Source organism: Hemicordylus capensis, chromosome 6 (genome assembly GCF_027244095.1).
Source record: "Hemicordylus capensis ecotype Gifberg chromosome 6, rHemCap1.1.pri, whole genome shotgun sequence".
Classification (NCBI taxonomy): Eukaryota; Metazoa; Chordata; class Lepidosauria; order Squamata; family Cordylidae; genus Hemicordylus; species Hemicordylus capensis.
This window is the reverse complement of record NC_069662.1, coordinates 146,349,414-146,374,630: the sequence shown is the minus strand read 5'-3', so window position 1 is coordinate 146,374,630 and position 25,217 is coordinate 146,349,414. Positions and strand designations below refer to the sequence as shown.

The window sequence follows — 25,217 nt, the reverse complement described above, 5'->3', positions numbered from 1 at the left end:
GGCAAGTATTTATTTATTTAATGTATTTTTATACTGCCCCACACTAACATCTATGGGCGGTTTACAACATAGCCTTATGAAACTCCACAGAGATAGCTGTTCAGCAAAAAGCTTAATAGGAGTAAGAATGTCATCCAGTTTGTGAGGCTACCATTCAGTACAGTATGACCTCATATATATAGGGTGGGTGTCTGGGACATAGCCCACTCTTCCATGAGCCAAGGTAAGGCAATTGCCTCAAATGGCAGATGCAAGGGCTGGTAGCACCACTGCCCACCACCACAGCTGCCACCTTACCTGCCTTTCTGCTATCAAACCTATCCCCCACACCCACTCTGGCACATCTTGTCATCTTCTGTCCTGCTGTAACATGCAGCTGTGCCACTGCAGCAGTTCCTCCATCTTCACTCTCCTCCTCCCCCTGGAAGAGGAAGGAGAAGAGTACTGTATGCACCCAGAATGTCTTCCCGCCATTTCTTCTTCTGGAAGGAGCGAAGTAGAGATAGGATGGATATGGAGTAACCTGGGCAACACCTACAAAGCAGGCCCCAACAGACGAGGAGAGGGAGGAGGATCACCCCAACTGGCAAAGGGGAGAAAAGAGAGAAGGACTCCCAAAGAAATGTGGCAGCATTTGGTGCCCAAAGCCTTCCATCACCACTGGTCTGAGGTGTATGTGAATGCTTTGCATCACAGAACACCACAGGGAAAAGCTGAGAGGGGTCCATAGGCTACAATAACCAAAATGAAAGCTGGTGTCAGGGGGGTAACGAGGCTGGAATGGGCCCAGAGACAAAATTTTAAAATGGGCCCCTCGCTGATACATACACACTCACTTCACATGTGACTTGCCTCTGGGGGGCCCCTCGAGGTGTGGGGGCCTCCAGGCAGCCGCCTCCCCTTGCCTAATGGTAGTTACACCCCTGGCTGGTGTGGTGTAATGGAAATTTGTAATTGAAAAGCAGGGTATAAATCCTTCAAGCAAACCAATTAAAAGGGCTAGTATTGAGCTTAGACTGGAGAAACCCAAGTTCAAATCCCCACTCAGCCACAAAGTTTACTGGGTAGCTGGTTTCGGTCCAGTCACAACCATCTTTATCAGTCTAACCTATCTCACAAAGTTGTAGTGAAGCTAAAACAGGAGGGCTCAGTCACAGAGCACCTGCTTTGCACACAGAAGATCCCAGTTCAACCTCTGGCATTGTCAGTTGACAGGGCTGGGGGAAAAGATCCCTCTGGAACCCTGGAGAACAGTGTAGGCAAATCCTGAGATAGACGAATCGTCTGGCTCAGCATAAAGGAAAAAAATCTGCGCCTTAGGTTTCCCCCTCAGGGACAGGCGCTGGTGTCAAGTAGTCTGTCCTGAGCTCCCTGGAGGAAGATATCCAGATGTATACACAGAAATAAATGGGGGAAACTCTATGGATAACGAGGTCCGTCTCATCTCCACGAACTCGTCCGGGTGGGGTGCAGGGCTGAGAGGAAGTTTTTCTGGTGGTTGAGGCGCCTCTCCTTTCTCCAGTGGGAGAGGCATCGTGACTCCTCCTCGCTCTGCTCTTCTAACGGTGCCCCGTTTATTTTAAGCCACAAAAACAGAGGCGCCTCCCGCCCCGCGCACACCCGGCACTGTGATTTCTCCCTCACTTCCGTAGACCCACCTGTCCCCTCCCCCTCGATGCTCAGCAGACTCTCAGAAAGGCTGTTCAGCTGCCCCAGCGCTTCATCTCCCTCGCCCGCTCTTCTCTCTCTCCCTCCTTCCCTCTCGCTCGCTCATTCCTTCCTCCAGCCCGCGCTGTTGCCGTCTTGCTGCTCTCTTGCTAAGGAATGAGGGCGGGAGACGACGGCGCAGAACACGCGCGCACAGCAGCCCCCCGCTGACGTCGTTAACTGCCAGTGGTTTCGAATTATATCGGCCCGCGCGCTTGTCTAATGCGCACAAGCCGGGGGCGGGGGGCGGGGCAGCAGGCACAGAGAGAGCGTGTGGTTGGCGCGCGCTGCTTTCCCTCCACTTGCTGCGCTGGGTTGGCGCGGCAGCAGTTAAGTTTTTACGATGCTGCGCTCTTAGCGGGGGTGGGACCGGGACGATCACGGTAATATATTGAATAGGACGGACGAAAAGGTCGTGGAGAAAGAAGTGAACACGCCCACCCACCCCATTCATCAGCATTTTTTTCCATCAGGCTAGATAGTAAGCAAAAACAAATGCATAAAGGGGGGGGGGGGGTACTTGCCGGTTCGAATCCCCGCTGGTACTATATCGGGCAGCAGCGATATAGGAAGATGCTGAAAAAGGCATCATCTCATACCGCAGCGCAGGAGGAGGCCATGGTAAACCCCTCCTGTATTCCACCAAAAGAAAACCACAGGGCTCTGTGGGCGCCAGCTTGACAGCACACTTTACCTTTACAAACAGCCGCGGCCATATACCGTAGCTTAGTACTATTGTGTACACAGACTGGCAGCAGCAGGAATCTCAGTCTTACCTGGAGGTGCCAGGGAAGGAACTTGGAACTTTATGCACGCAAGCATGCAGGTGCTCTTACCAGTGTGGCCCCATTCCTTTGTTGAGAAAATGGTGTTGCTTTGCAAGATATCCGCAATTTTCCTCTTTTTTTCTTCCTTTCCCTCACTTCTGCTGCTTTTACATTTTTATTTATTTTCCTATCACCTTGCCTGATGGTGTCCAAAGCTTACTCTTTTAGTTGCTCCTAATAATGGCATCTTGTTATATTTTTATTCCTTGGTAGTGGACTAGCACATGTGAGCGCAGATTTTGTCTACTTACTTCTGAGTAAATATGCTTAGGGACCCGCTGCACAATTCCCACATCCTCCTACAGGGACCTTTGGAGAGGAGAGTTGATCTTGTGGTAGCACTCATGACTTGTCCCCTTAGCTAAGCAGTGTCCACCCTGGTTGCATATGAATGGGAAGTAAAGCATGTGGGTCCTCGTGACAGTACTGCCCTACTGAAACCCCATCTCATGAATGTTTACCTTTCACCCAGTTTGTGGTCTTTTCTAAGCCAGATGTTATTTTGTCTTATTCTACTGCTGCTATGCTTTTATTGTATAATGTTTTTCTTCTGTAACACGCAGAAGTTTTCACCTTAAAGAGTGGACTATAAATTTCCGTTTTTTAAATTTTTAATTGGTTTTTACAATATCTTAACAATCCCGTTACATCTAATTAAGTAAATATAGACTTCCCACTCATCAATCTGCACAATTCATTAACTATGCAAGTCAACCATTGCTATAGTAATTCAAAACATATATCCTACACATTGCAAACTTGATTTTACTCTACCCAACCTGCTATTATTACTAAATTTCAAACCCTGCTGAAAGGTCCATATTAGAAAAACAGTTCTTTAAGTATAGTAAGAATGGTTTCCAATCTTCTTTAAAAGATTCCAAGTTTTCATCCCTTATCAGTACTGTAAGTTTTGCCATCTCAGCATATTCCAAAAATTTTATCAACCAATCTTCTTTTGAGGGCATTTCATTGTCCTTCCATTTCTGCGCATATACTATTCTGGCCGCCATGGTTGCATACATAAAAAATGTTACGTTTCTTCTGGAAAACTCTCCTTGCGTTATTCCCAGCAGGAAGGATTCTGGCCTCTTAGGAAATGTCATTTACAAATTTTTCTTCAACTCATTATATATCATATCCCAAAAGGCCTTTGCCTTCCTGCAAGACCACCACATATGAAAAAAAGTTCCTTCACAATGTCCACATTTCCAACATTTGTTTGGAACATTTTTATATATTAATGCTAATTTTTGGGGTGTCAAGTACCACCTGTACATCATCTTAAATTATTTTATTTTAAAGTATAACATGCAGTGAAATCCATTTTCTATAATTTTTCCCAAGCTGCCATATCTATATTATGGCCCACATCTTGAGCCCATTTTATCATAGTCGTTTTAACCACTTCATCTCTTGTTTCCTCCAAAAGCAACAACTTATACATCTTAGAAACTAATTTTTCATCGTTTTCACACAGCTCCTTCTCAAATCTCGACATTTGATCCTCAAATCCAACTTTAAGATCCTTCTTATAGATTTCATTTAACTGATGGTACTGAAACCAGTTATTAACCAAATTTTGTACTTTGATTAGGTTTTTTAATTTACAGCCCTTTTCTTGGAAACATAACAAATCCCTATAGGTACCCCATTCAGATTGCATATTTGTCTCTTTACGTGCTAAAGCTTCAATCGGGGATAACCATAATGGAGTTTTAGATTCCAACCATTTTTTATATTTTACCCACACTCTCATTAGACTTACATAATGATTAAGACAATCTTTATGCACTTTACTTTTATCGTACCACAGATATGAATGCCATCCAAACCTTCTATCGAATCCTTCCAGATCAAATATTCTGGGATTTCTTAATGTTATCCATTCTTTTAACCACGTCAAACAAACAGCATCAAAATACAGCCTTAAATTAGGCAGGGTAAGACCACCTCTTTCTTTAGCATCTGTTAAATTTTTAAATTTAATTCTTGGTCTTTTCCCTTGCCAAACAAATTTGGTTATGTCCTTTTGCCATTGCTTGAAACAAGTTAACGTGTTAATTATAGGAATAGTCTGAAAAAGAAACAACATTTTAGGTAAAACATTCATCTTCACAACTGAAATTCTTCCCATTAAAGATAAGTTCATTCTAGTCCATCTTTGCAAGTCGGTTTTTACTATATTCCATATTTCAATATAATTATTTGAAAACAACAAAGAGTTTTTGTTTGTCAACCAGATGCCCAAGTATTTAATTTTCTTCTCTACTTTCAGTTCACTTATTTCAAAAAAACTATCATTAGATTTCTGGTCCATATTTTTTGTCAACACCTTTGTGTTAGTCTTATTTATATAAAACCCGGCCAATTGGCCAGATTGTTGTATTTTTTGCAAAAGTCTTCCGATCTTCTCTAGTGGATTTTCTAGAAAACACACCACATCATCCACAAAGGCTCTAAGTTTATACTCCTGTTTCCCAACTTTCAGGCCTTGTATTTGATCATCTTCTCTAATATTTCTGCAAAGCACTTCCAGTACTAATATAAAAAGTAATGGAGAAAGTGGACAGCCTTGTCTAGTTCCTTTTTGTATTTTACAATTATCTGATAGTTCCCCATTTATAATAATTTTAGCGTATTGCTCCGAATATATTGTCTTAATAGCCCTAATAAAATTATTACCAACTCCCATTACATCCAGTAGCCTCCACATAAACTGCCAGGAGACATTGTCAAATGCTTTCTCTGCATCCAGAAAGATCATAGCTATCTGTTTATCACTGTGTTTTTCGTAATACTCCAATACATTCAGAACTGTTCTCACATTATCTCTTAATTGCCGTTTTGGCAAAAAGCCTGCTTGATCTTCATGAATAAAAAGTCTTAATACAACCTTCATTCTCCTTGCCAAAATGGCAGCAAAAAGTTTATAATCATTATTTAAGAGTGAGATTGGCCTATAGTTCTTGACTTGCGTTAAATCTTGATCCGGTTTTGGAATTACTGCAATATTGGCATACTTCCAAGACTCCGGCATAATTCCTCTTTGCAAAATATCATTCATCATCCATTGCAAAGGCTGTAATATTTGATCTTTAAAAGATTTGTAGTATGAAGCTGGTAACCCATCGGGCCCTGGTGCCTTATTAGCTTTGCTTTGATTTATTACTTCTGTTATTTCCATTATTGATATCGGTGCATTCATAATTTCTATATGATCCTTAGAAAGTTTTAGAATATTTTGTGTCTTGAGAAATTTGTTGATTTTTATATCTTCTACTTTATTTCCTTTATATAATTCAGAATAATATCTAAAAAATTCCCTTTTTATTTCCCTTTCATCATAGGAAAGCCCATTTTTTGTTGATATCTTGGATATGTACTTATTCTTTTTCTCACTTCTAATTTTCCAAGCCAGCAACTTGCCTGGTTTGTTTACAAATGCAAATGACTTTTGCTTCGCATATTTTAAGTTCCGTTCAACTTCATTTAATAATAACATAGAGAGCTGCTGCTGAAGCACTTTAATGACTTGAGTAATCTTCTTCTTGTCCTTAGCCCATAAAGGTTCTCTTTCTTTTTTAGAAATCTCCATCAATAATCCCTCTTTTTTCAGTCCCCTTTGTTTTTTAAAGTATGCATTTTGTTGTATAAAAAAACCTCTCATAACCGCTTTTCCTGCATCCCAAACTATCTTATTGTCCATTCCTTGGTTTAAATTCAGTTCAAAATAGTCCTTTAACTTCCTTTTGGCTTTCTCCACAACTTCCGCTTTTTTCAGCAAGTATTCGTTCAGTCTCCAGCGAAAGGAAACCGTTCCCTTCTTCTTCCATATAAAGCAAATTGAATTATGATCTGAAAAGGTTCTGGGCAAGATATCCATTCTTTTCATACATGGTGTAATAGATTTGGATGTACAGACCATATCTATCCTTGAATGAGATTTGTATCTTTCAGAAAAGAGTGGACTATAAATTTAATAAAGAAATAAAATGAAATAAGGGGAGATTAGGATATCTTTTTTCTTTTAGCTATATTAGTTAAAATACAATTATTGAATAAAGAATTAATTCTTTAAAAATACAAAAAAAAAAAAAAAACCCAAAACTTTCACCCAGCATATTTCAGTGTAAAAAGAAGTGCATTCTGCTAATTTAAGTGCCAGGAGGATTGTTAATGAAAAATTTGGTATCCGTAGGTAATGGGGAAGTATGACTATGTTTTGCACAAAATAAAAGGAAAGGTTGTGCCGCAAATCCACAAAATATATAATAGATTGTGTTATGTACAGTTCAGTCCTAACCATGTTTATTCAGAAGTTAGTCCTACTAAGTTTAATGGTGTTTTTGGACAAGTAATCATATAAGGTAAAATAACAGCAGTCAAAAATAAAGCTGTCTTAGTACACCCGCTCATTTGCTAGGGATAGTGAATAATAGCACCAAATCAACACAGCACAGGAATCACCAAAATAAAATACCTTGTGGGCGCCAGGAGTTGAAATCAACTTGATGGCACACGACCTTTACTTATAAAGTGGTGTATGCTGTATCAAACTATCTTATATGTATGTAAACATTAAAGCAAGTCCAAACAGGTACATGTATATTTATGTACTGAATATAAAATGAAACTGTAAAAATTACATTATTTCATAAGAAGATAGTATTTGGGTAACCACTAGAGTTGCAATCCTTTTATTGACACTTTCTACGTGTGGCTTTTCCCCACATTAAGATACACAAAGATGGGAAGAATGTAATCTGATTTATTTCTGTTGTGTGACCAGGGCCTTTAGAAGGAGTGGGGCATGCTGGGCAATTGCCCTGGGCCCTACACATGAAGGCCCCAATCCAAAGTATGGTTCAGTAATTGAAATGATCAGATTGATCTGTCTTATTCAAAGCAGTAAAACAAATCAGTTAAAACATAACCCCAGGATCAAGAGTTATTTCAGTATTTTGGGTTATTATACTGATACAGGATGTCATGGCTGACATACTGCATGATGTTACATACACAGCAGAATGTAACATTTGCACTGTTGTGCCAGCTTATATGGCCATGGCTATGCTGTCGGACAACTCCATTTGTGCAAATTTAGCACTTGCACAACAGCGTTCTTGTGCAACTGTGCAAACATTATGTTTCACTATGTGAGTAACATTGCACAGTATGTCATCTAGCAAGAGAAAAATGGGGCTTCAAATAAACATTCTGCCCCAGGCCTCTCAGAGTTTGAAAGTCCCTGCATGTGGCTGTTAAAGGCACTGCTTTGTCTTGCTACAAAGTGGCAAGTCAAGCAATTCTGCACACAATTATAGAAATGTGGCAACACTGAAGGTAAAATGGCTGCTTCTTTCATGACAGAAGTCTTTTGTAACACTGTGCAACAGGCACATATTAAATATGCTCTCTGGAATAGCAGAGTCTTAACTTTCTGCCTGGACCCTATTATTGAGGCAAGCAAACAAGTCTCCCTCAGGACAGAGTTCCACAGTCTAGGCACCACCACTGAGAAGGCTTTGTCTTTCATAGCCAACCCACTCCACATCAGAAGGGACATGGAGCAGGACCTTGAAAGATGACCTGAGTGAAGTTCATGTAGGAGAAAGCAATCTGCATTTAATTGTTTGGCTTGCCCTTCCGTGGGTAATGTTCCTTTTTCCAGAGAATCAACACCACTACTTGTTAATCACTATATTGTGAACCACCCAGGGACATGCATATGGGGCGGGATTAAAATGTGTTAAATAAATAAATAAATAGCTGCCATATAGTCAGTCAGACCAGTCAGACCACAGGTCCATCTAGCTCAGTATTGTCTACACAGACTGGCAGCGGCTTCTTCAAGGTTGTAGGCAGGAATCTCTCTCAGCCCTATCTTGGAGATGCCAGGGAGGGAACTTGGAACCTAGATGCTCTTCCCAGAGCAGCTCCATTCCTTAAGAGGAATATTTTACAGTGCTCACACATCTAATCTCCCATTCTTATGCAACCAGGATGGATCCTACTTAGCTAAGGAGACAAATCATGCTTGCTACCACAAGACCAGCTCTCCTCCACTGTGCTTTCCATATTTATCTTCAGCTCTGCTTAATATGATGATACATCTGTTTTTAATTTGTACTATCCATTACATTCTAATGGTATTTCATTAGTCCAATAGAACTGGAGATAGAAAGATGCATTATAATTTATCTTTGTGTTTCTTTGCTGGAATTTTTTTTTTTAATTTGTTGCTGAAAACTTTTATTTTCTGCTTTCTGGAGGAGGCACGAACCTATCCTTTCAGCAAAGCCAGATATGTTTTTATTTAAATTAATATAAATTAATATAATTCCCATATAAACAACCTTAATCTTTGTTTTAAAGCACATTCTGTTTTGCTAGATTGACAATGATATGCCATTTTTAAATTTGTGCTTTGAACTGAAAGCACATCCCTCAAAAAGAGGGGTTTTTTTGTGCCCAGTATCTCTGAAAATCTGTGTATTTACATCTTTACAGGTGAAAGGGAATGCAAAAATGATATCAGCTTTAAAACCCAATAAGTTCAGATTTCCAAGGCTACACCTTCCCAGTCTCAGCTTCCATCTCTCAGAACAATCAGATCTAATCTCCTTTTCTATGTGCAGCCTCCAGTCCCTGTATCATCTCTCCACCACCACCCCTATCCTGTATATCTAATATGATTAGCCAGCCAAACAAGTTTAAATGTTTCCTCATTTTAGTGATGTCTATTTGCAATAACCTTTTAACTTAAGCTGTCCTTGTTATTCAGCAGACACTTGTAAAGTGTCAAGACATGGCTGACATTTGTAAGAGCAGGGTTGAGGACTGAATAAATCGGTTCATGGATCAAGCCAAAGGGTCGAACCAGAGTCAAAATGGAGCAAACAATAAGTTAGAGAGATGATAACGCAGGAATCATGAGACTGCAAGAAGCAGACAGACACAAGAACTGGAAAACAACTGGAAATGGAGCAGGAATTTAAGCTTGAATAAAAGCTGGCTGGGTGCTAAAAGATAAAAGCAGGAGCATAACCTCCTGCACTTATTTGCAAGTACAAATGTAAAAAAATAAAAATTAAAAATAAGCACATATTTTCTCACAATGTGAGAAAGTTTCTGGTGTGTACTTTTTTATTTATTTATCTATGTCTCTATTTATCTATCTATTTATTTATTTTATATCCTGCTCTTTCTGACAGGCTCAGAGTGACTTACAGCATCTTTTAAAAGTAATAATCCTGTCCCAAAAGTACTCACAATCCTTTAAAAAAACGTTTTTAAGGCGGGGGGGGGAAGGTTGAGGGGAGAATCCAGCAGGTATTTGGTCCTTCTCAGGCCAATGGATCGGTATTGCTGCTTTGCCTTGTGCTCTGCTGCATCCTGATGGTAATGGCTGTAGAGAAGGACTTGGTTTTTCACAGAGGGGTGGGGTCAGATGACAGCTGGTCCTCCTCCAGGCCAATGGAAGGATCTTGCTGTTTGCCTCACCCTCTGCTGCAGCCACCTGATGGAGCATACCTGCCATCAGATCTTGTTAAGTTAATACATTATTGTCACTTTCCGTATTTATAAAGGGAACCGAAAGAAAGTTGTGTGAAGAACTGTGAAATTCTGATAACTGTAATATTTGTCTAATGTGATTTGCAAAAGGAAAATATCTTGAAGTGTTTTAGGGAAATGTCTCTTTTGAAGTCAGTATTTCAGTGTTGTTTGGCCTATCGAGAGTTTAATGTGAGAGCACAGATTATCACTGGGGCAGTCCCTGGACTCTGGGACTGATAACCCAAATTAAGCACTTTGGGGTAGATATTCCAGACTAACCTATTGCAGTGGAACAGTGGCACACCTAGGCATTTTGGATGCCCGGGCTTAAAGGGCTCACCAACCTGGCCAAGGGCTTAGCTGCCGCCGTTGGCGGCATGGCGAAAGGATCTTATGTATTTGTTGCCTTTTTGTTCTTGACACTGAATTTTCAAATAAAATATGAAAATCTATACAGTTGTTACTCATTATTTGTTCCAGATGATGTCACTGAAGACATACAGAACTCTGACCTATTCTCCTGGGGATATGGAAGCCTGGCCTCTTGCTATGGAGGGGTTAAATGATCATTTTACTTCAGGAACAACATGGAGCTGTACCAGATATTGGTAGCTCTCTGTAACCATATGGTTGAGGCCATCTTGGAATCTTGAAGGTTCCCAGACAAAGGACTATGATAAGCCTACAAGCCCTGTTTGGCAAACAATAGCTAAACAGAACAGCAAGTGATCTAGCAGCAATAGTTTTATGTTAACCTATGTGCTTTATTAAGTGTTATGCTATTTAGATCATTAAGTTTTATTTAGTTAATAAGTTTTACATGCCACTCTTAAGTTCCAAAAAGATTCAAGGGCATCTTATAATAAATGTAAACAACCAAGAGATAAAAGCAATACAAACAATGTTAATAGTAGAATACAAAACAACAACCAGAAGCATTAATATTAAAAGTAAAAGGTTACAAAGATCAAATTAAAAGGCCTTCACCTGGTGCTGAAGATACAAGATTTCATGCCATTTGAACCTCCCAAGGGTGAAAATTATAAAAATGGATAATCACAACTGAAGAGTTCCTATCCTTAGTCTCCAGCTGCTTCAGTTTCCACGGTGGGGGGCACCAGGAGAAAGGGCTTCAGAAGATGAGAGTAGTAGTTGGGCAGGTTCTTTTGGGAAGAAGAGGAGGTCATTTACAGTGTGCATCCACGATTCATGAAAGACACTAGGTCGCTCAGTTTCTTAGCTTTGGTTCAATAAAAAAAAATTAAATGGCCACCGAAAACAAAATGGTCACTGCACATGCTCAAATGGCCTCTGTGAGGCCCTAGGCCAGGCCTCGCAGAGGCCATTTGAGCATGCGTGGCAGCCATTTTGTTTTTCGTGGCCATTTTTTAAAAAAAATATATTTTAAAAAATGGCCAGGATGCATGCTCAAATGGTCCCTCTGAGGCCCTAGAGGCCAGCACGGAGAGGAGGAACCTTTGCAGATACCCCCCCCCCACAGCCTTTAGGAAGCCCCCCGAAGGGGCTACAAGTAAAAAAATAAAATATATATATTATATACAGTAAGTCACTCTACACATATTTAGTCTGGAACTATGTACAGAGAGAATCAGGGCTTGTGAATACTGAGCTGAAGCTTATGAGCTAGGATTGTATTCATTTGCTTCTTGTGATAAGTGAGTTAAATGTGATGCCTTAATAATATGGCTATTTAATGGAGAGTTTGTCTTTGAATCTGTGTGAAATCCTTAGTATTAAGGCCATTGGGAGTTTCTTGCTCTGTTTCTCTCATTTTAACTGTCTTTCTGAAATACTAGAATATATTCCAAGCAGTGAAACAGTTTACTCTTCATATCCTTTAATTATTTTCAGAGTATCTGGGAAAAGCCAAATTCTCCATTTATTTTTAAAACTTACGTAATAGTGATGCTACAATGCATAGTAGAGAATTAGACAGGCACTTCTGTTTAGTTTTCCAAGAACAACTCCACATAGTATTTGGGTATTTCATGAGCCTCAGCATACTGAAATTTGTAGAAATTTTTTGGTCTGGCTACGTCCACTGCTAAATAGTTTTTGAAATATTAAAAGATTAACGAGCTTGACTTGTATTTTTCAGGTGATATTATGGTAACGTTATCTGAAAGATGGGTGTCAGATGTTTGGACAGGGGGCGCAATTTCAGTGCTTGCCCTAGGCGCTATTTTCCCTAGATAAGCCTCTGGGCAGGCGCCCCCACTAGCCCTGCGTCTGACGTCAGACACAGGGGTGTGGTCTGGCAGAACAGAGCCTGGAGGCTCCGTTCGGCCGAGAGAGACTCAGTTGCTCTTTAACTGCCGAAGGGGCCACACGGCCCCTTCGGCAGTTAAACGAAGGCTGGCGCTGCTTTTACAGCACAGCCCAGGAGCGGCTCTTCCCTGCAGGGAAGAGCCGCTCCTGGGCTGCGTTGCAAAGGCAGCGCCAGTCTTTTAGCTCCTGAAGGGTCCGCGTGGCCCCTTCAGGAGCTACTTAGGCTGGCGCTGCATTCGCAGCACTCAACCAGGAGCGGCTCTTCCCTGCCTTTGCAGGGAAGAGCTGCTCCTAGCTCTTTGTTTAGCTTCCGAAGGGGCCATGCGGCCCTCGCTTGGGAGCTAAACTAGCCTCCCTGCGTCTAACGTCAGATGCAGGGGGCGTGTCGGGGCCGCTCTCGCAGCCCCTGATTGGTCAGCAGCCCGGGTTCTTTGAACCCATTGGCCCAATAGTGGCTCTGCCCCTGGCTACCAGAACAGCATGTCTTTCTCTAGTACTGTTAAATGACTTGCATCATCCACAATTTACAAAACCTTTAAAAAAATAAATTTAGGATGATGTTCTGTTGTGGCACATTGGTTATATATATATAAAAAAAACCTATGTATATATAACCAAAAAGCATAGTAAAAATTATATATATATATATATATACACACACACACACACTATGCTGTTTGTTACCACTATTCAGCCTCATTTAAGATTTATTTACTTCCTGCGCTGAGCTTCAGGGCAGGCGGCATTTTAAAATCTTGTCTCTGGGCCCACTCCAACCTTGCTACACCCCTGGTGAATATTATTACTGTTCATTTAATAACTTTAGAATGCTTTACACTGATCTTTCTGCTTTTTTTCAACCAGTTCCTATTTTGCATCTGATTAAGTGAATTGTCGCCCATGGAAGCTCATGCCCAAATGTATCACTAAAACATCTTAATAGTCTACATAATGCTACCAGTTGCTTTTATTGTTTATATATATATTACTCTTAAAAGAAGCAAGTTAAGTCATGAATGTTGGATGCTTAAGGCTAGAACTACACATTGTACAGTACAGGACAATGTATTTAGGTAATTAGGCCTTGCTCAGCCAGATTACAACCATCTTTCCAAGCTTTGTTTTCCAAGGGATTTTTTTTTTTTTAAAGGGAAGTCAAAGTACTGTTTTGGTTCCATGTGACCCAATCTAGCACGGAAATACACTGGGGCAGTAGCTAATGGGGTTTAAAATATGGGCTCTATACCAATACAAGAGAAAAGATGACCACAGAGCTGGCACAACAGGCATCAACATTACTGTGCAAGTTGCTTTTGTGGGTGGGTAGATATGTGGAGTTGTCATGTCCTCTTCTACTGAATCCAAAGGTTTCTCTGTCTCATCACCTTTCCACATCTGTCATTTTCAAAATATAGGGAAGTTGTGTTAGGACAGATAACAGGCTCTCTATGCACTGAAATATCAAGTGGGCAAAGACAGATAGATGGATGCATGTTGCTTTAGCAACAGTCACATAAATAGAGGTAGTACTACAACAACTAAAGCACACTCTTGAAATCGGGCTGTTAAGCTGGAATCTTGAGAAGACACTCACACGGAAGTATATTCCCTTGAAATCACTTAAACCAGTTTGGTCCCATTGAAGGTTTTCATAGCTACCAATAGGTCTAAGTTAGTTTAAGTGGTTTAAGTGGTTTGAGGCTTGAAATTTAAATTCACAGTCCTCAAGATCAGGAATAGTCTTCAGTGGGGACTATTCTATAAGAGATTTGAGGCTTGCTACTAGAATAGCTGCCATTGTAGTCAAATTAAAGATACCTGTGAGAACACAATGTGGAGCATTATAGATTCTGCAGAATTGCATGAGAAGTGTCATGTTTAAAGGTTTGAAATAAATTATGTATGGACCAAAATAAATTAAATGAATTTTGAGCAAATTTTAATACAAATAAACAGTATCCGCCCCGCCCAGCATAAAGAACTGTATTGATTGGTGTTAGTAGCTGCCCTATATTCCCACATTTAGAATTGTTCACAAAGAACCAGTAGCAATTGCTTAAGCTACAAATATACAAAATATATCCCACGTATGTGGAAGAATTAAACTTTCTCTGTGAAGCTAATGTTCTTAATCACTTGACCTTGCACAATTAGAGTTGCCTACAAAAGATTAAAAGGAGAAATGAAGAGCAGAGCCTGCCCGAGTTTATTTCTGTTTTCCTTTGTTAGGCCAAGGATCTCGCCTATATTTTACCAGCACAGCTACAGTGTCAGCAAGTACCTGACTCAGCTCACAACTGAAGACGCACAGCATCAAATTTCCCAGCCCACTTAATCCGAAAGCCTGCCAAGATAGGTGAAAGACCTTATACATATGTAAAGCAGGAAGTTCAAATTACATAGCCATGTAAATTTCCAATGATTGATGCACGTTTTTAAACAATAAAAAGATCCCTTAAAGATAGAACAGCGGTTTGTCAGCGACCCTCGCCTTCCTGATGACATGTGGAGTTTGGACCATACATTGTACTTTGAGTACTGATTTATTTGGAATTTTTACCACTTCCCGGAGGCCGCGGTGTGAAGCACGGTGGGAGGATCAAAAAAAAAAACTCAGTGCAACAGCCATTTTGTTTGTGGGCAGCATGGTCGGATTCTGTCAGTCAGTATAAGGAGGGGTTTTTAAACAGTCTTTGTGGAATAACTATGTCTACCACAATGGATGTATCTATTGAAATTAACATTCTTAGCTCAGTTAATAACGGTAGGTATGCAGATTTGTGGAAGGGGAAATGAGCCTTTTCTGCCATTTCAATAGGCTTTCCACATCAAGGAGTCGTGGATTTTTGTCCCAGGCGTGACTATCTTTTTAGGCGCTATGATATCATCCAGCCAAATTAATTTTGCTATATTTACTTTGAAATTATACTAAGTGGCTTGACTGCGTGGGGGAGGGGATTCACTAACGCGTTTATTAGTTGAACGTGATTTTTAGAAACGTAGGGTGGAAGGAAAACATTGCAACAAAACAAAACAAAAAAACCCACCCCTCTGTGTGGAAAGGGGTGAATTATTTGTGTGTGTGTCTTTTCTTTCTCTCATTCTCTGTCTCTTTTTCTTTCCCCCCAAGGACACGTTTCTGTACTGAAGGAGACCTAGAAAAGCTTGAGGGAGCTCTTGTTTTGCAGTGTCACAAAGTATGAAGCCTAGGCTTTTGGTGGTTGGATTGGGGTGTGTTTAAAAAGCCTGTATAAAATGGCACACTGCATTTCTGCATTTTTTCCTGGCTGCAGAAGGGGGAGAGCGGGGGATAGTGCAGACTGTGTAGGGACACTGCCCTCCTAACCAATCAGAACACGCCTGTTTGCCATTACAAAGTTGTTAACCCCAGAGTCTTCTCGCTCCTGCTGCCTCTGCTTTTAATCTTCTTTGGATATTTCTCCGGTTTACCCAAACGCCCCCACAGATCCTGAGGAAAAGCCTTCGGAATCAACCAGCGATCTTGGGAGAGAGTCTCAGTTTTCATTTGCAAAGATTTTTAAAGATGTTTGGGGATCCTTTCTCTGCGTGGAGATGGCTATTTGCAAGCGAGCAACTATACACAGCCTATTTTGTTACAGTCGCTGTGAAGAGGCAGCTGTCTGCTTCCTTTCGAGGTAAGTTTCCTGATCCTTTTTAATACATATATATTTTGTGCGGTAATCCGCTCGCGTCAAAGATGTTTCTTATGCTGATGAATCAAACGTAGGCTTGTCTTTTCCCCTTAGGTCTGAGCTCCTTTAATTATTTACACCAAACGTCGTCTCATTATTTTTGACCATTAGAAAACAATTTTGCTCTGTCCTTAAGGGTGAATTTATCAGGACCGTGCATTGTACTTAAGACATTTTTATGAAGCGACAAAGAACTCAAGATATTTTCAAGGTGGAGTTGGAGTCTCCCACAATGATGATAAATCGATAGAGAGAGAAATATTATTTGAATAAACTAAATGTATACTTTAGTTTCTGGTAATAGGGATACGCCTTTAGATATTTATGGTTGTAATTAATTGGGGGTGGATGGTTTGCCTTGGTATAAAACTACAAGAGAAACTGCCCTTCGTGTAACGAAGGAGGGGATTGACATAACAGGGCTTATATTAAGTTATGTCTGTTACTAAACATTGGCCTTTTTATTCACCAATCAGCTCTCTTTTGGTCACCCATCTTAAAGCCTTCTTTATATTAAGGATCCTAATGAGCATACCATATCTAGACTAGGTATCGTGTTCTTTTCTTGAGAAGGTGCGTTTGGGAGACATTTTGTAATTTTTGGCATTTTTCTAGGCGATTTTTTTTTTTTTTTTGCACACGGTGGGAAATCTTTTTTGTTTTGTATTGATCTGTGTTGGTGGCGCTGTGGTGCTCCTAAACAATTTATGTCCGTTTCACCAAGAAAAGAGGCGGGGGGGGGGAGAAGGTGGGGCAAGATTTGATCTATTGTACCATTCCTCTTTTCTTCTAGTAAAGTACAAGTTACAATTTAATTACACCTACCGTATAGATTGTATATAGATACATATCCTTGCAAGTACAGTGTTGTACACCATAACAGACATGTCGTCACAGTCCTTTGTTGTTCTGTGAGACAAGAGGCAGGGTTTAGATTTTTTTTCCCCCCTTGCTTAAAAAATAACTACTACTAAGGTATGTGAAGCAGTTCTTCGGTATTGTTTTCTTTCCTTTAAAAAGGGATTTTGCAATGACTACAAAGGATTGCATACTCATAGGTCATATTTACAGTATAGTATATATAATATGATTTCCCTGTGCTATAAATTCATTATCACATAATAAGTGTCTCTAATAATTAGTGGCTCAGTCTTAAATGCCTTACATCTTTACACTCTTTAAAGGATTATAAAGGACTTGCAAATACATACAAATTTGGGATTGGGCCATTCAAATCCTGCATGTTAATATAAGGATATGTTTGTAGTTTGTCATGTTTAATTCAGAATTATTTGTATAAGCATGAAAATTAAGCCTGACAAGGCAACTATTACATAAGGCATCTTATCCAACTTGTCTTCTAACTATCTTAAGTGCTTGACACACACATTAGGGCACAAATGTAGAGCTATCTGCAAACATTTTCATTGTGCATATATAAACAAAAAGTGATTAATGTGATGCAAAGATGGCTGGGAAGATGCAGTCGCACATGCTGAAATAATGAAATAAAAGGCTTTGATCTTATAAATTCATAGTTTTGAAATAATCAAAATATCTTTGAAACGCAACAGGTTAAGGAATCTATTAAAGTATTGTATAGGAATGTTTTATTTTTCTCTTTTCAGGAAGAGAATTCAGGAATTCTTCAGAGTGATACTATGAAGCCCTTTGTATAAGTGATTTATTTATATAATTCTATAGCACACAGACATATTTAAACATTATAATGATAAAGGTCATCACTATGTTTTTTTACTAGAAATATTTCATACCTCAAGAGAACTGATACTTGTCCTTGAAAGAGAATCGTTTACATTTTGCTTCATCACACTCTTTCTATGTGAATCTTTCAAACTACATTTGCTTAACAGGGATTTCATCTTAGTAGATGAAGGTTATTTTAGTTGTATTAATAGGTTATTAAAATGCCTACATTTGAATCTATAGCAAGAATTGGATCTTGGATTAGCTAAGGGCAGATTAGCAGGAGAGAATGCTTTTATTGGTTAGGGCCACACCATGCAATAACAATGGTTGAAGAGGCCAATCATGGATGTTTTCTTGCAGATCTAAGAATGCAACTCATGCAGCCTCCATCATAAAATATGGCGGTGCAGCACATGACTGCACCATACTGTATTACAGGCACCTTGATACATGGATGCAGAACTTAGTGCCCTGTAAGCACAGCTGCTGTGAAGGAAGAAGTGTATGAATCTGCCTAGACTGGCTTGGGTAGATCAATTGTTATCCATGTTTTAGATTATTATTAATTATTCTCAACCATGAGTCCCTTCTGTGTTGATAAATAACCATATGTACTTGTTCACAATGGCAGTGTGTGCAAAAAGTAGGATCTTACTGTTTATGTTATACTTTTGTTCCACCATTCTTCCAAAGAGCTCAGAGCAGTATGTGCGGAGGGCACTTTAAGGTCCCAGGTTCAATATTCTCATTTATGCAGTTAATACATCAATGCAATTTGATATTACACACTTTTTGATGCAACTCAGGGTGGCTTCACACACACTGAGTTCATACACAGGAAAACGGAGGTTGGAGCAGTAAACCTAACTATTTCTGATCATGAAAACCACGGAACTACCTCAGAACCATCCTGTCTAGATCTGGCTAGCCTTACTTCTTTACCCTGGTCTTTACTAAAGTTGGAGGGAAAGAGAAGCCCCTGTACCTTTGTTTACTACTCGTGTGCAGAGATTGCTGCTGAAAACTGTTCCCAGGCAGCCAGCTACCATCTTTACATAGATATCGTTGGCTAGAGGGACCAACCAGAGGGGAGCTGCTGCTGTACTGAAGGCTGCCTCTCTACTGTGTGCACAGTGCATGCTGGGATATCCTTGGAGGACCCAGCTTTGTTTCTCCACAAAGGAGCGCTCGGCTGCCTTGGTCATCTGTGGGGTAAGTAGGGGTACTTGTACCCCCTGTTGGGAACCCCTGGCCTAAGCTAGCCTTATGTCATAAAATGAACAGCATAGGCATGAATTTATTATATCAGTATGCTTCCTTAAAGGAGCTCAGAGGGCCATTTTAAACTCTCTTCAGCAACCCACTGAGGTAAGTCTGGTAAGCCTAAGGCCACTCAGATTTGAATATGGGCTTCTTATGTTCCTGTCCAACACTACAATAAGGACATGGCAAGTGGTGTAATTAAGAGAAAGGAGTGTGGGTTAGTAACATGCATACTTAATTGCAAGGATGACGTCGGGTGGCTTCATACATAATATGGCACCTGCGGCAAGCGGCCTCTGCCCCAAGATAGGGATATGCATGAACTGGTTCAGAGCCCCTTTTATGGGTCTCCAAACCGGTTCGAAAGTTCGGCTGGTTTGGAGGCAAGAGCACTTGGTAAGAGCACCCTCCCTGCTCCTTAAAGGTAACCCCCACTCCCCACCTTCAAGCTGGCCATCGCCAGTTCCATGCACATCCCTACCCCAAGATTATGTGGGAACCCTCCTGGTTTCACTAATGATATGCCAAGATTGATGGCTTTGTGCAACATGTCCCATCTTGGCATATTGTTGCCAAGACTGTAATTAGGGCTTCTGCATGCTCTCAGGCTATGGTAACTCACGGTAACCTCAGTAAGGTCTTTCACATGATCATCTGGGGGTAATTTGGGGAAGGAAAAAGCCTCTACCCTGATCCCCACAGATGAGTAAGGATGTTCATGTAACTGGGCAGGGGGAGTTCGAAGGCGGGGGGTGGGGTTTGGCTTTAAGGGCAGGGCAGGGTGCACTTACCCCTGCCTCCGCTTTCCCCCCACCAGTGCTCCATTAGCAAAAGGTCCGTCAGGGCAGCAGCATACCCTCCATCTCCCCATTGCCTCGTTGGACCCTACATCACCAGAAGTATCTGACACACCTGTGCACAGTGGCGCATGCACATGTACATCATGTTCACACACCCCATGTTCCAACCCCCACCCTTAAAGTCACACACACACCTCAAATCAAGATGAGCAGAGACTTCTTTGGGCTCTGGTCACTTACCCCACAACCAAGGCAGCCAGGCACTCCTTTATGGGGAAACTGAGCTGAGTCTTCCAGGGATATTTCCGCATGTATTGCATGCACAATAAAGAGGCAGCCTTCAGTACAGTAGCAGCTCTCCTCTGGTCCCTCTAGCCAAAGTGCTTTATGTAATGATGGCTGCCTAGGAACAGTTTTCAGTGGTGATCGCCACATGTGAGTGGCGAACCAAGGTCCTTGAAGAACTCCCAGGGCGTACTTTAAGCCCTCACACACACATTTCAGCTGTGCTATTACCTCCCCATCTGCATAAGAGGAAGGAGGAGAGTGAAGACCCTCCTCCTCTGCTCCTGATTGGCTGGTTATGTGCTGAAGCTCAGTGCACCCCTCCCCTCAGCTTGATTGACAAGCATCAGAAAATTAGCACTCCCATTGACATTAATAGGACAAGTAAACCTATCCTGTTAATATCAATGGGAGCACTCCTGAGTACTTTAGTCTGGATATAAGTCAGTGATTGGAGTAGTCTGTCTCATAACTAACATTTAAGTGTGTGTGTGTACGTGTGTGTGTACATACCCCACCCAAATTTCTATGGGGTACCTGAGCTATGGAGTACTCCTCTATGGGGTACCCTTGTTTTAAAAATGGTTGGGAACCCTGGCTTTGGATAAAGGTTTTCAAGCCCTTTAAATAAGTATACCTTTCTGTCTCAAAGCTTCAGCTCAAGTGCTCATATATATATATGTATACTCACTCACTCACGAATGTTGTGTTCATGAGACAGCCTACTACAATCACTGTCTTATGTAAAGACTAAGTGTCATGCATAGTTCCATTGAAATTAATGGGGCATGTTTACTCGTTCTATTAATTCCATGGGAGTACTCCTGAGAAATCCTATTCTGAGCCACTAGAAGCAACCAAGAATTGTGACACCCACTGGTAAATCTTGCCAATGTTGTGGCAAGAAAATACAAGCCAAATCTGCCCTGGAATCAGGCAAGCAAAAGGAAATGCCAATTTACACTGTGGCTTCCTTCCTCCTCCTGCCCTCTGGAGCCTTGTAGCCAGAGCTCCACAGCAAACCCCTGGCCTGGCTTCTCTCATGATTGGCTGGCTCGGTGCTCAGGCCCAGTCCACCTCTCCCTCATCCTGACTGATAGGCTCAGCAGCAAAGGAAATGCTGGCTGATGTTTAGTGACAGTATTCTTTTGCTGCTGTGCCTATCAGTCAGGCTGAAGGTAATGTGGGCTGATCTTGAATATGTAACCACCAGGACAGAAACTGGGAGGGATGCTGCCTAACACTCTTCCCCCTCCTCAAGAGACCTTGTTGTCTCTCAGCTTGGAGATTGATTGGGAGACAACAGTGCAACATGTCAGTGAAGTGGGAAGGCTCTGTGTGCCCCTTCCAAGGCTTTAAAGTACCCTCAAAGGAGCATCCTTTGGCTTAGGAGAAACACCCAACACTTGCAGTAACGGACTTTCCTGGAGGCAATTGCTTACTTGTCACAGGCAAATAAGATCTAAAAATTGTATCCAACATTGACTATGTTCTAGGTGCTGTACAGAATATAATCAACATGGTTTCTTGCTGAGATGGCTAGATTACTGAAGACAAGGATAAAGAGAGGGGAATATTCAGGGATTAATAATGAGTAGTGAAGGTGGATTAGGGGAATGTCTTGTGCCAGCACAGAGGTTGGTCAAATGAGGCTAGAGTAGTTCAGGAAAGGGATTTAAAGGAGAAAGAAGCATCTCTTATCATTTGGGGAAGGACTGCAGCTCCATGGAAGAGCATCTGCTTTGCATGTGGAAGATCCCACATTCAGTTCCCAACATCTCCAAATATAGCTGGAAATATCCATCTGGAGCAGTACTGTCTACACAGACAGTACTGAACTAGGTGGACCAATGGTCTGACTCGGGATAAAGCAGTTTCCTATGTTTCCTGTCTTCCTGAATAGCTGGGTTGGAGGCCCTTTCAAGCATAGTGAACATGATAAAAGGCATGGAGATGGCAAAAGGGAGATACTAAAGAGGTCCAAGAGTTGATAAATTTATCCAAAACAAAGCAGTGAGTGTGTGTAAGGGGGAAGGAACAGGTGATTTATTTAATTGTTTTGAAATGTGGCATTTCTGCCTGTGTATTGAACTCTTAATTAGTTGTTTGATATATTGATTTTATTGTGTATTATTTTGATTGCAATTTTACTTCCTGTGAGCCACCTTGGCACTTTGTGGAAAAGTGGCATACAGATAAATTTTATTAAGAGCAGAGAGGTAGAAAGCTAAAAACCTGATGAAAAGCATACCAGTGTAAGAATTTGAGAAGGATTTATTACAGACATCTACAAATTCACTTGCCAGTCACAAATGCTCCCAGCCCTCTGGCATTCAGGACACCCAATGCCACACATCTCACCAGAGATCTCATTTCCACTGCCATTTTTGAGAAGGTAAAAAAACACCAGGAATCCTTTCTGAGCAGTAGGAGAGGGCTCCTCTTGCCAACTCTATATCCCAGTGGAAATGACAGAAGACCTGCTTCTTTCCTCTTCCTGTGTGCTAGAAAAGGATCTGAGGGAAGGGAGGGGATTGGTGGTGACCACAAATAAAGGCTGACTAATCAGTTAAGCCTAAATTTCTGGATCCCTGTTAATCAATTTCCTTGATCATAATTATGAGAAAGAGAAGTCTAATGCAGACATTCTGTATCAAGAAGGACTGCTGCTGGAAGATTGCCAGGATGGGGAAGCTTTAGTAGTCCGGATGTGAACAGGGTCAGAGTTCAATTTTGTGTTGGAAGGCCATGGTTCAGTTGTGATCTGTTTTCAGTGGCAAGGCTTAACCTTTCACAGATAGCTTGCACATATCTAGTATTACAGAGCAAAGCTTGTGATCTGAAGGTGTACTTTAAGCAGGTTTGATCTCTGGTATCTCTCTTCTTGGAAAGTAAGCTCCGAGTAGGGCGTGAATGAGTGTCGTATGGTATATGTGCATCCTAAAGTACATAGGACATTCTAATTCATCTAAAATTGCAAAATAGTGTATAAAACTGTTGTGCTTCTGCCAAATAATTGTGCTGATGAATAGCTAAAAAGTGTTTGCTGCAATTTCTGAAGATGAATGCAACTGGATCTGCATAATAGTGGCCATTCATGGTCACAATCTATGCAAGCCCCCTAGTTCAGAGGATGCTTCAAACTAATGCATGTTCTGATGATTACCTAGGCACTACTGTGTGCATTTTCTTATGATAGGTAGGGCCTAAGATACTCAGTTTCTTGTCACATGGTCTGTCTCAGACCATGACAAGGTGCACCATGACAAGGTGCACCTAGTACGAGAGATATCAAATCAAATCTTTATTGTTACGGTCATTCGACCAGCAAAAGTACGAGATATAGACCATGTGGCAAGAAACTGAGTGTCTTGGGCCATACTATACTTCTCATATAAGAAAATGCAGACAGAAGTTAAAAAGGCCAATTATAGAGAGATTCATTTTTGCATATTCCTTCCCAGCATTTAGCAGTCAGAGGATCAAGTGACACAGCTGGTATAAGTTTATCTTGTGGCCATTTCAACTAATGATATAGGATAATTAAACTGAATAGGTAATGGTTAAGGTATGAGAAAATAAATTGCAGTTCTTTCCCCATACATCCTATTAAGTTGTCTATCATAACACACTTTACTAATAATGCTTTCTAACCTTAAGAGCCTTAAGACTTTCCATATATGAAAGCTTGGAAGACATGCACAGGCCTCCCGTTCTCTATTATGCTTTGGTGCACTTCTACATGTGCCAAGATGAAGAAATGGGAGAACCAAGGCTCTGTTGAACCAGAGGGGGCTCCATCTACATTGGCAAGGATCTTGCTTGTTGTGTTTATATATAGTAAGGATACTGTTTCCCAGTGAATTTAACTTTGCACCTATCAACACTAAGGCATATGCCATTTTATCCCCTAAGCACTTGATTAAGTGAGAGCATTCTATAACTCATTATAGTCTGCTTCTGCCCAACTACCTTGAATAATTTTGTATTGTCTTCAGATGCTTGCAAATGTAGAAGCAACATAACCATCTGTTCACATTCAACAAGCCCCAGGTATTTTTGTTTTTAAAGTTAAATAACGTCTGCAATAAAGACTGAGCCAATCTGGTATTTGAATTGCAGGCAGTCAGATACTATATTAGAGGATACATTCGTTGGATTGATATTCCTTGGTTCTATTAAAAGCCTATCGTTATGTACAGTAACAGGAATATTTGTACAGTTTTGTATAATTTTGTAAAGAAACAGGAAATTGCACCATATAGATTCTTCAGAACCTCAGCTTAAAAAAAAAAAAAGCCCAATTGTATATTCCTGTGGAAATATACAGCAAATCTTGTAAACAGTTGGCAACACTCACACTAGTTAGTCATGATGAAGTGCAGCTGAAATCAGTTGAGACAAGCTAGTGAAGACTACCTTAATCTGGATGTTGCCTACTTTTTGCAAGTTTTGCTGTATATTTTCATGGAACTCTATGTGGAAAACCATTATTGTTCAGAGAATAAAATGTTTCTGCCTTGCACATTCCCTGGATCCCAACATACAATTTGGTTTCCTCTCTGTAAGTCCCTTCTATCCTCATCCCTACTGTTTCAGTTGGTCAGCACATGATTCCTTGCCCTTAACAATCCAAATTCTATATAAATAATTTTTATATGGAAAAAAGCAATATTAAACATATCTTTATAAAAAAATAAGCATTTTTAAATGATCTGAATAATGTCAGTTTCCTTGGTATATGCCTGATTGGTTCCTGAACCCTTGGTTCCTGGGGAGTGTGCGCTCCTGGTAGACATGTTATGCAAACCTGAAGACCAGCTCCTGAGCCTTCCGCACAACATTCTCTGCAACAATTTCAAATGTTGCATACAAATGGGTCAAGAATTTCCGGCAGAAGGCCCAAGAACCGGACTTCAGCAGGCATGTACTCCCCAGGGACTCTGGTTCCCAGAAACCAGGTTTGTGTGAATCAGCCTCATATGCCCATCTAATCTGATATCTTATCAACAGTAGCCAGCAAAATAAAGCTCATAGCAAGGTAGGAAGGTAATAACTATTCC

General features: G+C 40.8%; 2 protein-coding genes and 1 long non-coding RNA gene across 11 annotated transcripts in view; 2 read left to right on the top strand and 1 right to left on the bottom strand.

Annotated features, from left to right (window-relative positions):
- Nucleotides 1–1,913, bottom strand: part of CCDC7 (coiled-coil domain containing 7) — a 457,188-nt gene extending 455,275 nt beyond the window's left edge. For 6 of the 7 annotated variants that reach the window (XR_008309433.1, XM_053259060.1, XM_053259062.1 and 3 more), the window contains exon 1: nucleotides 1,659–1,913. The gene's annotated coding sequence lies outside the window, so the exon portion shown is untranslated. Of the gene's footprint in view, nucleotides 1–297; nucleotides 598–1,658 lie in introns of those variants that run through there. The other variant, XM_053259061.1, reaches the window with a different exon arrangement.
- A 63-nt stretch (nucleotides 1,914–1,976) lies between these two features.
- LOC128328880 (uncharacterized) lies at nucleotides 1,977–10,546 on the top strand. Its single transcript, XR_008309434.1, has 2 exons — nucleotides 1,977–2,188; nucleotides 9,048–10,546. It is a non-coding gene; the product is annotated as an uncharacterized LOC128328880 (long non-coding RNA).
- Nucleotides 10,547–14,992: 4,446 nt separating this feature from the next.
- The window catches only part of EPC1 (enhancer of polycomb homolog 1), a 67,491-nt gene continuing 57,266 nt past the window's right edge, over nucleotides 14,993–25,217 (top strand). Inside the window, exons 1-2 of one of the 3 annotated variants that reach the window (XM_053260632.1) lie at nucleotides 14,993–15,147; nucleotides 15,850–16,039. The gene's annotated coding sequence lies outside the window, so the exon portion shown is untranslated. Of the gene's footprint in view, nucleotides 15,148–15,270; nucleotides 16,040–25,217 lie in introns of those variants that run through there. The other 2 variants (XM_053260635.1, XM_053260634.1) reach the window with 2 other exon arrangements.